This window comes from Somniosus microcephalus, chromosome 9 (genome assembly GCF_052327205.1).
Source record: "Somniosus microcephalus isolate GS21.2 chromosome 9, FLI_Smic_1.0, whole genome shotgun sequence".
Taxonomy (NCBI): domain Eukaryota; kingdom Metazoa; phylum Chordata; class Chondrichthyes; order Squaliformes; family Somniosidae; genus Somniosus; species Somniosus microcephalus.
In genome coordinates, this window is record NC_140995.1 from 87,782,698 (window position 1) to 87,798,880 (window position 16,183).

Genomic DNA, 16,183 nt, shown 5'->3' on the forward strand with positions numbered 1-16,183 from the left:
CTTCCAGAACTCAATAGACTCTGGAACAGTACCCATGGATTGGAGGGTAGCTAACGTTACCCCACTATTCAAAAAAGGTGGCAGAGAAAAAGTGGGGAATTATAGACCGGTAAGCCTGACATCGGTAGTGGGGAAAATGCTAGAGTCCATTATAAAAGATGTAATAGCAGAGCACTTGGAAAGCAGTGACAGGATCGGACAAAGTCAACATGGATTTACAAAAGGTAAATCATGCTAGACTAATCTACTGGAATTTTTTGAGGATGTAGCTGATAACATAGATAAGGGAGAACCAGTGGATGTGGTGCATTTGGACTTTCAGAAGGCTTTCGATAAGGTCCCGCATAAGAGGTTAGCATGCAAAATTAAGGCACATGAGATTGGGGGCAAGGTATTGACTTGGATAGAGAACTGGTTGGTGGGCAGAAAGCAAAGAGTTGGAATAAACGGGTCGTTTTCCGAGTGGCAGGCAGTGACTAGTGGGGTACCGCAAGGATCAGTCCTAGGACCCCAGGTGTTCACAATATATATTAATGATCTGGACGAGGGAATTGGATGTAATATCTCCAAATTTGCAGACGACACAAAGCTGGGTGGGAGGGTATGCTGTGAGGCGGATGTCATGAAACTCCAGTACGATTTGAACAGGTTGGGTGATTGGGCAGAAACATGGCAAATGCACTATAATGTGGATAAATGTGAGGTTATCCACTTTGGTGGCAGAAACAGGAAGGCGGATTATTATTTGAATGGCAATAGATTGGGAGAAGGGGAAGTGCAAAGAGACCTGGGTGTTCTTGTGCACCAGTCGCTGAAGGTAAGCATGCAGGTGCAGCAGGCGGTTAGGAAGGCAAATGGTATGTTGGCCTTCGTAGCAAGAGGGTTCGAGTACAAGAACAAGGATGTCTTGCTGCAGTTGTACAGGGCCTTGGTGAGACCGCACCTTGAGTATTGTGTGCAGTTTTGGTCACCTTACCTAAGGAAGGATGTTCTTGCCATGGAGGGAGTGCAGCGAAGATTCACCAGGCTGATACCTGGGATGGCAGGAATGACGTACGAGGAGAGATTGTGTCAATTGGGCTTATACTCACTGGAGTTTAGAAGATTGAGAGGGGATCTCATCGAAACCTATAAAATTCTGTCAGGTCTGGACAGACTAGATGCAGAAAGGATGTTTCTGATGGCCGGGGAGTCCAGAACCAGGGGTCATAGTCTAAGGATAAGGGGTAAGCCATTTAGGACTGAAATGAGGAGGAATTTCTTCACCCAGAGAGTGGTGAACCTGTGGAATTCTTTGCCACAGAGGGCGGTGGAGGCCAGTTCATTAAATATATTTAAGAAAGAGTTGGATATATTTCTTGAGGCTAAAGAGATCAAGGGATATGGGGAGAAGGCAGGGACAGGGTACTGAATTTGGATGATCAGCCATGATCTCATTGAATGGCGGAGCAGGCTTGAAGGGCTGAATGGCCTACTCCTGCTCCTATCTTCTATGTTTCTATGTTTAAACTTCCAAACCTTCTGTACTCAAAACCTCCCTCAGTGAGTGAGACTGACAAACAATTGACAATCAATACAAAATCTGTGAACACAATGTGCTATTGAATTATATTCCCTGGATCTAAAATTGAGGCTTCCTAAATGCAGTGCAGCCACCAGAGAAAGGACTTCAAACCCATCCATCAAGGCCAGTTAAGCTCACCTCTTTTTTCCACTAATAAATAATGTTGGGATAGAGTTTCAGTTTTGGGCACAATCGCCAATCATGGACGCAATTTGCACTCAAAATTGCGCGAGTGTTCTGAATTGATTTTATGGTTCAAACTCATTTGCATAATCACAAACGTAAAATCTTCCATTAACGAGCACAATCGAGCAGCGTTTTAGAATGTAATTTTTTTTTTAAAAAAGATTGCATTAAAAACTTTCCAATATATTTAAGAGTGGTAACCAGATGCAGTTTTATTAATACAGCTGAAAATGGGTTTATCACAAAAAATAAATATTTTTAATAAGCGTGTCTGGTCCACCACCTGTGAGTAACCCGATTTTAAATATCTGAAAACGATTTTAAAAAACTATATCAAACCATTTGCTAGTTTTGATGGTGTACAGTAGGCAGTTTCTCAGTAAATTAATTATTTTTTAATATTTAAAAGCTTTTAAAATGTGCCTATTAATGCCCTTGCACCTAAAAACCCCCTGAATTTTAAGAGCCTCTTCGAAGGCCCGCAAATGGGTGCAATTAGCGGAAACTCACAATGGTGATTAATTCAATCTGGGGATGGCCTGGCCATTTTGTGGGCAGGGCCAGTTTCTAGTGCGATGTTTGGTGCAAAACATCGCGGAAACTCGATTTGCGCTGAACATAATTTGCGTTTGAAATTATGCAATTTTTTTGTGCTGGTTTGGGCAATGTTGGAAATACCAGTGCAACCTAATTATTCTTTCCACCTTAGTGCTATTTCATTTACTACTTTTAGTAAAGAATGGAATTCTACTTGATTTATTTGATTGCTCCATTGAAGGAAAAAAGATAAAAGTAAAAGAATAAAATGCTGGGAATACACAGCAAAAAGAAAGATTGCATTTATATAGCACCTATCACGACCTCAGGACCTCCCAAAGTGCTTTACAGCTAATTAAGTACTTTTTGAAGTGTAGCCACTGTTATAATGTAGGAAAGGCAGCAGCCAATTTGTGCGCACAGCAAGCTCCCACAAAGAGCAATGCGATAATGACCAGTTAATCTGTTTTTGTTATGTTGATTGAGGGATAATTATTGGCCAGGACACCAGGGATAACTCCCCTGCTCTTCTTTGAAAGAGTGCCATGGGATCTTTTATGCTCACCTGAGAGATTAAGGCCTCATCCAAAAGATGGCACCTCCGACAGTGCAGCACTCTCTCAGTACTGCACTGGAGTGTCAGCCTAGTTTTTTGTGCTCAAGTCTCTGGAGTAGAACTTCAACCCACAACCTTCTGACTCAGAGGCAAGAGTGCTACCCAGTGAGCCACAGCTCACACTATGCAGGTCTGTAAGAATCTGTAAAAAAAAAGTGTCATTTTGACTTTGCGGGATACTGTAAAATGGGTGATCAAGAATCGGCAGCTCGTTTTATATCTCTCTCAATTTTTATTTCAATTGACTTCAATGGAAATAAAAATCAGGAGAGATGTAAAATGGGCTGTCGATTCACTATTACCCAAAGTCAAAATGACCACCAAGATAAGTTAATGTAATGGAATTTGTCTTTAGTCTTTTCAGATTCTGATGGGCCTGCTGTTTCTAGAAAAATAGAGATCTTCAGGAGCAAGTGCTTTTGCAGTACAAGGCAGATCTTTGTACTGAGATCGTTCATTAAAAACATTTGGTATTATCAACTCCTTTTCATCATGACCACTGATTTTGTCAAATCATTAAACTCATTAAATGTCTGAGTATGTGAAAGTTAAGGAGCATGCAGCTAGCATTCTCACTTGTTACATGATCCTGTGGTGAAATTCATAATACCATGTGTTGAATAGCTGGAGTCCGAGCTTCAAACACTGAGACACATCAGGGAGGGGGAGAGTTACCTGGACTCTGTGTATCACGAGGTATTCACACCAATTAGATTAATTAATTCAGATGTAGTCCGTGGCCAGGGTCAGGATGGTGTGACTAGAAGTGAGGCAGGTACGGGGAACCAGGAGGTAGTGTTGGAGGAGCCGCAGCCCTTGCACTTGTCCAACAGGTTCGAGGCTCTTACTCCGTGAGGATGGGAACAGGGACTGCGGGGAGGATGAGTAACCTGGCCACAGCACCGTGGAGCAGGGGGCCATTCAAGTGGGGGGGGTTAAAAGAAATGTTGTAGTGGTAGGGGATAGTATCGTTAGGGGGATAGAAAGAGTTCTTTGCAGCCGAGAGCGAGAGTCCCGAAGGCTGTGTTGCCTGCCCGGTGCCAGGGTTAAGGACATCTCCTCTGGACTGGAGAGAAACTTGGAGTGGGAGGGGGAGGATCCAGTTGTCGTGGTCCATGTTGGTACCAACGACACAGATAGGACAAGGAAGGAGGTTCTGCTGAGGGAGTTTGAGCAGCTAGGGGCCAAATTAAAAAGCAGAACCACAAGGGTAATAATCTTTGGATTATTACCTGAGCCACGAGTGAATTTGGCTAGGACAAATAAAATCAGAGAGTTAAATGCGTGGCTCAAAGACTGGTGTGGGAGAAATGGGTTTTGCTTCTTGGGACACTGGCACCAGTACTGGGGCAGGAGGGAGCTGTTCCGTTGGGACGGGCTTCAATTGGCCAGTGCTGGGACTAGAGTCCTGGCGGATCATATAACTAGAGCTGTAGAGAGGGCTTTAAACTAACTAGTGGTGGGGGAGGTTCCGAGAGAGCAAATAATAAAAATGACAAAAGAGAAGGTCATAGACTTAGGTAGCAGTGGGGAAATTAAAAGCCAGAGCATGTCAGGAAGGGGCAGAAGGTATGGAGTAAAAGGTAAAGTAATAAAAAGGGCAAAAGCAGGAACTAAGTGTCACAAAACACATTTGAAAGTTCTCTATCTGAATGCACGTAGCATTCGTAACAAAATAGACGAGTTAATGGCACAAATAACTACATATGGGTATGATCTTGTGGCCATTACAGAAACATGGCTGCAGGGTGACAATGCCTGGGAATTAAACATACCAGGTTATTTAACGATCAGGAAGGACAGGCAGGAAGGAAGGGGAGGTGGGGTGGCTATGTTAATAAAGGAAGAAATCACTGTAATACAGAGAAATGATATTGGGTCAAAAGATCAGGATAATGAAACAGTTTGGGTGGAGGTAAGGAATAATAAGGGGAAAAAAACATTAGTGGGCGTAGTCTATAGGCCTCTGAACAGTGGCAACTCTGTTGGACGGAGTATCAATCAGGAAATAGTTGAGGCTTGTAATAAGGGAACATCTATAATTATGGGGGATTTTAACTATCATATTAATTGGACAAATCAAATTGGGCAGGGCTGCCTTGAGGATGAGTTCATTGAGTGTATTAGGGATGGGTTTCTTGAGCAGTATGTAACTGAACCGACCATGGGGCAAGCAACCTTAGATCTGGTCCTGTGTAACGAGACAGGATTAATTAAAAATGTCCTAGTAAAGGATCCCCTTGGAATGAGTGACCATAACATGGTTGAATTCCATATTCAATTAGAGGGTGAGAAGGTTGGATCTCAAACAAGCGTGCTAAGCTTGAATAAAGGAGACTATGGAGGTATGAGAGCGGAATTGAGTAGAGTGGATTGGGAAAATAGATTAAAGGGTAAGCCGATACATGATCAGTGGTGGACATTTAAGGAGTTATTTTACAACTTCCAAAAAATATATATTCCACTGAGAAGAAAAAGGTGTAAAAGAAAAGACAGCCATCCGTGGCGAAGTAAAGAAATTAAGGATAGTATTCGAGTAAAAACAAGGGCATATAAGGTAGCCAAATCTAGTGGGAGGATAGAGGATTGGGAAAACTTTAAAAGACAGCAAAAAATAACAAAAAGTTTGATTAAGAAAGGGAAGATAGATTATGAAAGTAAATTAGCAAAAAATATAAAAACAGATAGTAAGAATTTTTATAGTTATATAAAAAGAAAAAGGGTGGCCAAAGTAAATGTTGGTCCCGTAGATGATGAGACCAGGAAATTAATGGTGGGAAATATGGAGATGGCAAAAACACTCAATGAATATTTTATATCAGTCTTTACAGTAGAAGACACTAAGAATATCCCAACACTGGACAAACAGGGGGCTAAAGGGGGGGAGGAGCTAAACACGATCAAAATCACTAAGGAAGTGGTACTTGGTAAAATAATGGGACTCAAGGTGGATAAATCACCTGGACCTGATGGCTTTCATCCTAGGGTCTTGAGGGAAGTGGCGGTAGGGATTGTGGATGCATTGGTAATAATTTTCCAAAACTCCCTGGACTCGGCAAAGGTCCCGGCAGACTGGAAAACTGCTAATGTAACACCCTTATTTAAAAAGGGCAGTAGACAGAAGGCTGCAAACTATAGACCGGTTAGCCTAACGTCTGTGGTAGGTAAAATTTTGGAGTCCATCATTAAGGAGACAGTAACAGGACATTTGGATAATCATAATTTAATAGGACAAAGTCAGCATGGTTTTATGAAGTGGAAGTCATGTTTGACAAATTTGCTGGAGTTCTTTGAGGAAGTAACATATAAGGTGGATAAAGGGGAACCAGTGGACGTAGTGTATTTAGACTTCCAAAAGGCATTTGATAAGGTGCCACACAAAAGATTATTGCTTAAGATAAAAAATCACAGGATTGGGGGTAATATTCTGGCATGGATAGAGGATTGGCTATCTAACAGAAGGCAGAGAGTTGGGATAAATGGTTCATTCTCAGACTGGCAACCAGTAACTAGTGGTGTTCCGCAGGGGTCAGTGCTGGGTCCCCAACTCTTTACAATCTATATTAACGATTTGGAGGAGGGGACCGAGTGTAACATATCAAAGTTTGCAGATGGTACTAAGATGGGAGGGAAAGTAGTGAGTGAGGAGGACATAAAAAACCTGCAAGGGGACATAGACAGGCTAAGTAAGTGGGCAGAGATTTGGCAGATGGAATACAATACTGGAAAGTGTGAGGTTATGCACTTTGGCAGGAAAAATCATAGAGCAAGTTATTATTTTAATGGCAAGAAACTGGAAAGTACTGAAGTACAAAGGGATCTGGGGGTCCTGCTGCACGAAACTCAAAAGGTTAGTATGCAGGTGCAGCAAGTGATTAAGAAGGCCAATGGAATGTTGGCTTTCATTGCTAGGGGGATAGAATATAAAAATAGGGAGGTATTGCTTCAGTTGTACAAGGTATTGGTGAGACCGCACCTGGAATACTGCGTACAATTTTGGTGTCCATACTTAAGAAAGGACATACTTGCTCTCGAGTCAGTACAAAGAAGGTTCACTCGGTTAATCCCGGGGATGAGGGGATGGACATATGAGGAGAGGTTGAGTAGATTGGGACTCTACTCATTGGAGTTCAGAAGAATGAGAGGCGATCTTATTGAAACATATAAGATTGTGAAGGGGTTGGATCGGGTGGATGCGGGGAGGATGTTCCCGATGATGGGTGAAACTAGAACTAGGGGGCATAGTCTTAGAATAAGGGGCTGCTGTTTCAAAACTGAGATGAGGAGGAACTACTTCACTCAGAGGGTGGTAGGTCCATGGAATATGCTGCCCCAAAAAGCTGTAGAAGCTACATCATTACATAAATTTAAAATAGAAATAGACAGTTTCCTAGAAGTAAAGGGAATTAAGGGTTACAGGGAGCGGGCAGGAATTTGGACATGAGTCTAGGTTCGGATCGGTCATGGCCCTGTGGGTAGCGGAGCGGGCCCAGGGGCTTTGTAGTCTGATCCTGCTCCTATTTCGTGTGTCTAATTCTGTTAGATTCAGGAGATGGTTCTGTGATAGTGGATTGGCGGTTAGCATCAGATCAGCCATGATCTTATTGAATGGCGGAGCAGGCTCGAGGGGCCGATTGGCCTACTCCTGCTCCTATTTCTTATGTTCTTATGTTCTTATGTCAAGACTGAAAGTTGGGTCTCCATCATTGTGGATACATAGGGTGTGGTAAACCACTGTTATTGTTATTCACTGTTGTTGTTGTTGTTGCACACTGTTGTACCTATGCATGCCTCAACATGTCTCGGCTGGCTCCACCCACAGGCACCAGGTATAAAGGTGATTGACCTGCAGCCCCCTGCCTTCTTGGAACCCAGTCAACCACGAGAGGCATGCTCTGTTCTTTGCTAATAAAAGCCTTTAGTTACTCTCCTAACTCTCCGTCTTTTATGAGTAATTGATAGCGCATCAATTTTATTAGCAAAAACAAAATGTCTACAAACGCTGAACAGCAGGCTGCTGCACCAAACGCTGAACAGCAGGCTGCTGCACCAAACGCTGAGCAGCAGGAGCTGCTACGAGCCCTCAGACCAACATGCCTGGACGTAGACCCCCAAGAAGCGGGTTCGGCTACCAAGTTCGTTCATTGGCTGCGTTGCTTCGAGGCCTACCTGCAAGCCTCAACTGTGACCCTGGACGAAAACAAGTTGGAATTCCTGGCCTCAAAGGTGAGCCACCAAGTTTATACAATAATCCAGGACGCGACGACCTACACGGCGGCTATCGATCTGCTAAAAGGGCAATACGCACGCCCGGTAAATACGGTCTATGCCAGGCGCCTCTTAAGATCCCGCAGACAGCAGCCCGGGGAATCGGTGGAGGCCTTCCTACGGGCACTACGGATACTCGGCCGAGACTGCGATTGCAAAGAAGTATCAGCCGCAGCACACACGGAGGGACTGATCCGAGATGCTTTCGTTGTGGGTCTAAGGTCCGACTACTCCCGGCAGAGACTGTTGGAAAAGGGAGAAATGGACCTGAGAAAGGCAGTGTCCCTCGCACTCTCGCTCGACGCGGCCCACAGGAATATGGACGCCTTCTCCCCTAACCGCTCCGCAACATGGACGCCACAACCTTGGGCCATGGGACCGCCACCTTCAACTGCTGCTGCGATGTCCAAGGCACAGAAATTTTATTTTTGTGGCCAGGCAAAACACCCCAGAGCACGCTGCCCGGTGAGAAACGCTACCTGCTCCGGCTGCCGGAAGAAAGGACACTATGTCAGCACCTGCAAAGGTAAAACCGCTAACGCCAGCAGCGCCGCGTGCGAACCGTGGGGGCAGCCATCTTGTCCGCCATCTTGGGCTCCCCCAGCCGCGTGGGGATCGGGACCATGGGCGCCGCCATCTTGTCCGCCATCTCGGACGTCTCCAACTTCAACCACGGGGGACCCGGACTCAACCACCGCCTCATCTGACGACCACATCGACTCGCTCGACCATACGCTGGCCTCCGTGACGCTGGACCAATCTCTCCCTCATCAACTGTCCAGGTCCATGATGGACATTACGGTAAACGGCCGCGCCACTACCTGCCTTTTTGACAGCGGGAGCACGGAAAGCTTTATCCACCCCGACACGGTGCGCAGTTACTCTCTCCCGGTCCTGTCGACGCGACATCGGATCTCTTTGGCTTCCAAAGCCCAGTCAGCGGACGTCGGTGGCTACTGTGTAGTGACCCTTTCAGTAAGGGGCACAGAATACAAAAATTTTAAACTCCTGGTCCTGCCCCATCTTTGCGCTGCCGTTCTACTGGGGTTGGATTTTCAGTGCCACCTTAAGAGTGTCACATTAGCGTACGACGGACCCCTCCCCCCACTCACAGTCTGCAGTCAGCAGCTTTTAAATCGCCCGCCGCGCACCATTTGCAGCCTCTCCACCCTTAAAGTCCCCCCCCCTCCTTGTTCGCTAACCTCACCCACGACTGTAAGCCCATCGCTACCAAAAGCAGGCGTTACAGTGCCGGGGATAGGAGCTTCATTAAATCCGAGGTAGCAAGACTCCTGAAGGAAGGGATTATTGAAAGTAGCACCAGCCCATGGCGAGCACAAGTGGTGGTAGTGAAGACTGGCGAAAAACAGCGCCTAGTTATTGACTACAGCCAGACGATCAATCGCTACACCCAGCTAGATGCATACCCACTCCCCCGCATATCTGACATGGTCAATCAGATAGCACAATACCGGGTGTTCTCGACGATTGATCTGAAGTCGGCATACCACCAGCTCCCCATCAGGGCTGAGGACTGCCAGTACACAGCTTTTGAAGCTGACGGTCGTCTCTACCACTTCCTCAGAGTTCCCTTCGGCGTCACCAACAGGGCTTCAGTCTTCCAACGGGAGATGGACCGGATGGTTGACCAGAACGCGCTCCAGGCCACTTTCCCCTATCTAGACAACGTCACCATCTGCGGCCGCGACCAGTAGGACCATGATGTTAATCTAGAGAAATTCCTCCGTATGGCCCAGCGGCTGAACCTAACATACAACAAGGACAAATGTATGTTTCGTACCAAGCGCCTTGCCATTCTTGGCTGTGTAGTGGAGAACGGAGTCATCGGCCCCGACCCCGACAGGATGCGCCCCCTTATGGAGCTCCCCCTCCCCCACTGCCAAAAAGCACTGAAGAGATGCCTAGGGTTTTTCTCGTACTATGCTCAGTGGGTGCCCAACTATGCGGACAAAGCCAGACCCCTCATCAAGTCCACCTCCTTCCCCCTGACAGCAGAGGCCTGTGCAGCCTTCACTCTGATAAAAGGAGATATTGCGAAGGCCACAATGCACGCAGTGGATGAGTCCATCCCTTTCCAAGTGGAGAGCGACGCATCCGACTTTGCCCTAGCTGCAACCCTTAACCAGGCAGGGAGACCCGTGGCCTTTTTCTCAAGGACCCTCCAGGGCCCCGAGATTCGACACTCCTCTGTCGAAAAGGAGGCCCAGGCCATTGTGGAAGCTGTGCGACATTGGAGGCATTACCTGGCCGGGAAACGATTTACCCTGCTCACTGACCAGCGTTCAGTAGCTTTTATGTTTAATAATAAGCAGAGGGGCAAAATCAAGAACGACAAGATCTTGAGGTGGAGAATCGAACTCTCCACCTACAATTACGATATCTTGTACCGGCCCGGGAAACTCAATGAGCCCCCAGATGCCCTATCACGTGGTACATGCGCCAACGCGCAGGTCGATAGACTGAAGACCCTCCACAATGACCTCTGCCACCCGGGGGGTCACCAGGTTTTTTCACTTCCTCAAATCCCGTAACCTGCCCTACTCCATCGAGGAGGTCAGGACCATGACCAGGAACTGCCAAATCTGTGCCGAGTGCAGACCGCATTTTTATAGGCCAGACAGAGCAAGCCTGATCAAAGCCACGCGCCCCTTTGAACGGCTGAGCGTCGATTTTAAAGGGCCCCTCCCCTCCTCCGACCGCAATGTGTACTTCCTCAACATAATTGATGAGTACTCCCATTTCCCGTTTGCCATCCCTTGCTCAGACATGACCAGTACCACGGTCATTAAATGTCTGAATGACCTCTTCGCCTTGTTCGGTTTCCCTAGCTATATTCATAGCGACAGGGGCTCATCCTTTATGAGCGACGAACTCCAGCAGTACCTGCTCTCGAGAGGTATCGCTACAAGCAGGACCACCAGCTACAACCCCCGGGGGAATGGCCAGGTGGAAAGGGAGAATGCGACGGTCTGGAAGGCTGTCCTTTTAAACTTGAAATCTAAGGGCCTTCCGACCTCTCGCTGGCAGGAAGTCCTCCCTGCGGCGCTCCATTCCATTCGGTCACTGCTCTGTACAGCCACCAATGCTACCCCTCACGAGAGAATGTTCTCCTTCCCCAGGAAGTCCACATCGGGGATCTCGTTACCGACATGGCTGACTTCTCCAGGACCCGTCCTACTGCGGAAGCACGTGAGGTCCCATAAGACGGACCCCCTGGTCGAGAGGGTGAGCCTCCTCCATGCCAACCCTCAGTATGCTAACGTGGTGTACCCGGACGGGCGGGAGGACACAGTCTCCATACGAGACCTCACACCTTCGGGTGCTCCCGAAACACCTCCCTCGCCACCCACCACTACCCACGCCTACCCCCAATACGCTTATGTAGCGTACCCGGACGGGCGGGAGGACACAGCCCCCACACGAGATCTCGCACCTTTGGGTGCCCCTGAAACACTACCATTACCATCCACCACTACCCACAACCCAACCCCGCTAGACGGCATGCCGCAGCCCCAGGACCCGTCATTGACCACCCAACCACTCAATGAGACGCCAGATTCAACGTTGGATGCTGCACCATCACCGCCGCCACCACGACGATCAGGACGGCATACAAGGCCACCTGATAGACTTACTTACACGAACCTTTAGTACACTTCACCCCGCCGGACTCAATTTTAAACAAGGGGTGAATGTGGTAAACCACTGTTATTGTTATTCACTGTTGTTGTTGTTGTTGCACACTGTTGTACCTATGCATGCCTCAACATGTCTCGGCTGGCTCCACCCACAGGCACCAGGTATAAAGGTGATTGACCTGCAGCCCCCTGCCTTCTTGGAACCCAGTCAACCACGAGAGGCATGCTCTGTTCTTTGCTAATAAAAGCCTTTAGTTACTCTCCTAACTCTCCGTCTTTTATGAGTAATTGATAGCGCATCATAGGGTTCATTTTTATTGCTCTTTAACATTGTGACTAAGTGCGTGTTGCAGAAGATTGTTGACAATATAGATGCTGATGCCCTATGCATGACCAGAAAGGCTACTCTGATCTTTTCTGATAATATTGTTATCCTGGCTCAAGATCAACATCAGCTACCAAATGCAGCTGATAACACTGATTGTATAGTCACCAGTATGGGCCAAATATAGCAAAAGATCACACCTCTAACCATAAATAGTTATAGCAGGTGGGCAAATACTGAAGAATAGTGAGCCTCTTACCTATGATATGGGGGCTAATTTGCTGTGATATAAAAATTAGATGGGGAAAAGCTACTATCAACTTCAGAAAGTAAACTATGATTTGGAGTAAAAATAAAACCAGAAAATGCTAGCAATACACAGCAGGTTTATCAACATCTGAAAAGAGAAAAGGAATGTGAGCACACGAACGTATGACAATGATAGACAGGAAAAGACCAGCTGATCCATACAGGTAAGTTGCAATTAATTGTCATGATGCCCAATGCTCCGCCCCATCAGCAGCCACGGAGTCTCCTGTGAAAGGCAACAAAAAAAAAGTAATCCTAGGTTAATTCAGGGATCAAAGAATTCTGGGAAATTCCTCTCCGAGCCCTACAAATGATCTAAATGATTTCAAGAGACCACAGTGACCATGATGCATATCACCCAAAATCTCACCTACCTTCTGTACATAGTGATATGAGCCTCAAGCAGGAACTCGTCCAGTTCCTCTTGGAACGTTTGCAGTGAAACTGCACTCATTGCACAAGCCAGCAACTTGTTCCAGAGGTTGATGACTCTCTGCAAAAAGGAAAACCTTCTGATATCTAACCTAGTTCTGTGTGATCACGTCTATTAAAACGCATGTTCCCTGGTTCTCCCTGACCTATCTAATTAAAATAGTCTATCTAACATTTCAGGTGTAGACCCTGGGGTAGAGTTTCTTCACTACCTGGCAGAACGGATTGGCTGCCCTTTGTAGAACCCACCCGATATCCATTCCATTGAAATCAAAGAAAAAGAAAAGTATTATGCTATCTCCGAAACCTTAACAGGGTTGAAAATTATCTTTAGTAATAGTTTGGTTGAACATTATAAAGTTAAATGACTATTTTAAAGAGACTTTGTTGAAAGTTTTTACATCAAGTTGATTACATCAATTTGCAATGTGAAAATATCATTGTGTTCTGAAAATCTCACCATGGCCCTTTTATGTAAAGTTATCAGAAATAATTTTCAGTTGGGCCTGCGGTATATTCCCAGCATTTAATGTTTTTATTTCAGATTTTCAGCATTTGCCATTTTATTATACTTGTGATTTGAAGCAATCCTATCATAAGAGACACAACCACAATAAAGATATATTGCAGTGTAATCAACAAGATGTCTGTACAGAGCTGGGATTCTGGCAGAGGACCAAATATTGGAAGCTTCTGCTACAGTTGTGTCACATGGCCCCAGTTACCCTAGGGTAAGCAGGCATGAAAAACATCTGAGTTCAAACTCAGGTCCCATAATGAAGGGAAGGTTTTCCATCCCAGTTCACTGCTCAGTCTCCTCAGATTAACAATTTAAAAAGCGTACCATCAAGATATGAAATGGAGTGGGGAGAAGGGGGTGGCGGTGGGGAGGTGCTGGCTGTATTGCCTGTATTGTTGAGTAACAGGAAATTGTTTGTAGCACCTAAGGTACTTTAATTATTATGATTATATAAAAATGTTTGATATACTGGATGTAGTATTACATTTATCAAATGTAATTATATTTCATAAATTATGAATAGCTGAAGGGTATGCTCGACAGTTGTGGATACCTCAGCAAATTAGATAGCAATTATTTTCTCGTTAAGCTTTGTTGGAATTTATGAGGTTTTCAAGTTACCTAATGTTGTCTATGTAGATTGACATACAACATACTCCCTCTGTAATTAACCAGTGTAAGGCAATCCAATTATCCCTAGGCCATGAATTCACTCTACTTAGAACCATTAATGCAAAAAATAGTTAGTCGTGAGGAAGCTATAAAAAACAGGTTTTCAAACAATTTCAAATGAATCAAAAATAAAAGTAATGTCTAACCCATCTGCAAAATCCTAATTAAACCTCATTGTTATCCTAATTTGTCCTTTCATTAAATGTAATTTGGAATTGTACTGAAGCTGATGTGATGACATTACTGGTATGTAAAATAACATCAGCTTTTGTGCCCATTGTACTCATGTCATGGCTAATGATATTTAGAAGCTGCCATCAGTGGACAAATCTATACATCACAAGGAAAGAATTATTCTGGTTGCTGTGTGTAGCAGCATCATAAATGCATTCACAAAGATTTCATTTCTTCAGTATTACTACCGAAATTGTATGTGCATTTGTTTACAATGTTGCTGCACATAGCAACCAGAGCAATTCTTGTCCCCATGTGAATTGCACAGGATGATGATACTGGTGTCTAGAAATTTGGGAGTGCCCATATTCGAGGGGCACAGGGTAAATTAACATGAAGCTGGTGATTCCCTCAGCAAAGACTGGTGGAAGATCGGACCATAGAAACATAGAAGATAGGAGCAGGAGTAGGCCATTCGGCCCTTCGAGCCTGCTCCGCCATTCAATGTGATCATGGCTGATCATCCGAATTCAGTACCCTGTCCCTGCCTTTTCCCCATATCCCTTGATGCCTTTAGCCTCAAAAAATATATCCAACTCTTTCTTGAATATATTTAATGAACTAGCCTCCACCGCCCTCTGTGGCAGAGAATTCCACAGGCTCACCACTCTCTGGGTGAAGAAATTCCTCCTCATTTCAGTCCTAAATGGCTTACCCCTTATCCTTAGACTATGACCCCTGGTTCTGGACTCCCCGGCCATCAGAAACATCCTTCCTGCATCTAGTCTGTCCAGACCTGACAGAATTTTATAGGTTTCGATGAGATCCCCTCTCAATCTTCTAAACTCCAGTGAGTATCAGCCCAATCGACACAATCTCTCCTCATACGTCATTCCTGCCATCCCAGGTATCAGCCTGGTGAATCTTCGCTGCACTCCCTCCATGGCAAGAACGTCCTTCCTCAGGTAAGGTGACCAAAACTGCACACAATACTCAAGGTGCGGTCTCACCAAGGCCCTGTACAACTGTAGCAAGACATCCTTGCTCCTGTACTCAAACCCTCTTGCTACGAAGGCCAACATACCATTTGCCTTCTTAACCGCCTGCTGCACCTGCATGCTTACCTTCAGCGACTGGTGCACAAGGACACCCAGGTCTCTTTGCACTTCCCCTTCTCCCAATCTATTGCCATTCAAATAATAATCTGCCTTCCTGTTTTTGCCACCAAAGTGGATAACCTCACATTTATCCACATTATAGTGCATTTGCCATGTTTCTGCCCAATCACCCAACCTGTCCAAATCGTACTGGAGTTTCCCGACATCCTCCTCGCAGCTTACCCTCCCGCCCAGCTTTGTGTCGTCTGCAAATTTGGAGATATTACATCCAATTCCCTCGTCCAGATCATTAATATATATTGTGAACACCTGGGGTCCTAGGACCGATCCTTGCGGTACCCCACTAGTCACTGCCTGCCACTCGGAAAGTGACCCGTTTATTCCAACTCTTTGCTTTCTGCCCGCCAACCAGTTCTCTATCCAAGTCAATACCTTGCCCCCAATCCCATGTGCCTTAATTTTGCACGCTAATCTCTTATGTGGGACCTTATCGAAAGCCTTCTGAAAGTCCAAATACATCACATCCACTGGTTCTCTCTTATCTATTTTACCAGTTACATCCTCAAAAAATTCCAGTAGATTAGTCAAGCATGATTTACCTTTTGTAAATCCATGTTGACTTTGTCCGATCCTGTCACTGCTTTCCAAGTGCTCTGCTATTACATCTTTTATAATAGACTCTAGCATTTTCCCCACTATCGATGTCAGGCTTACCGGTCTATAATTCCCCGCTTTTTCTCTACCACCTTTTTTGAATAGTGGGGTAACATTAGCTACCCTCCAATCCATGGGTACCGTTCCAG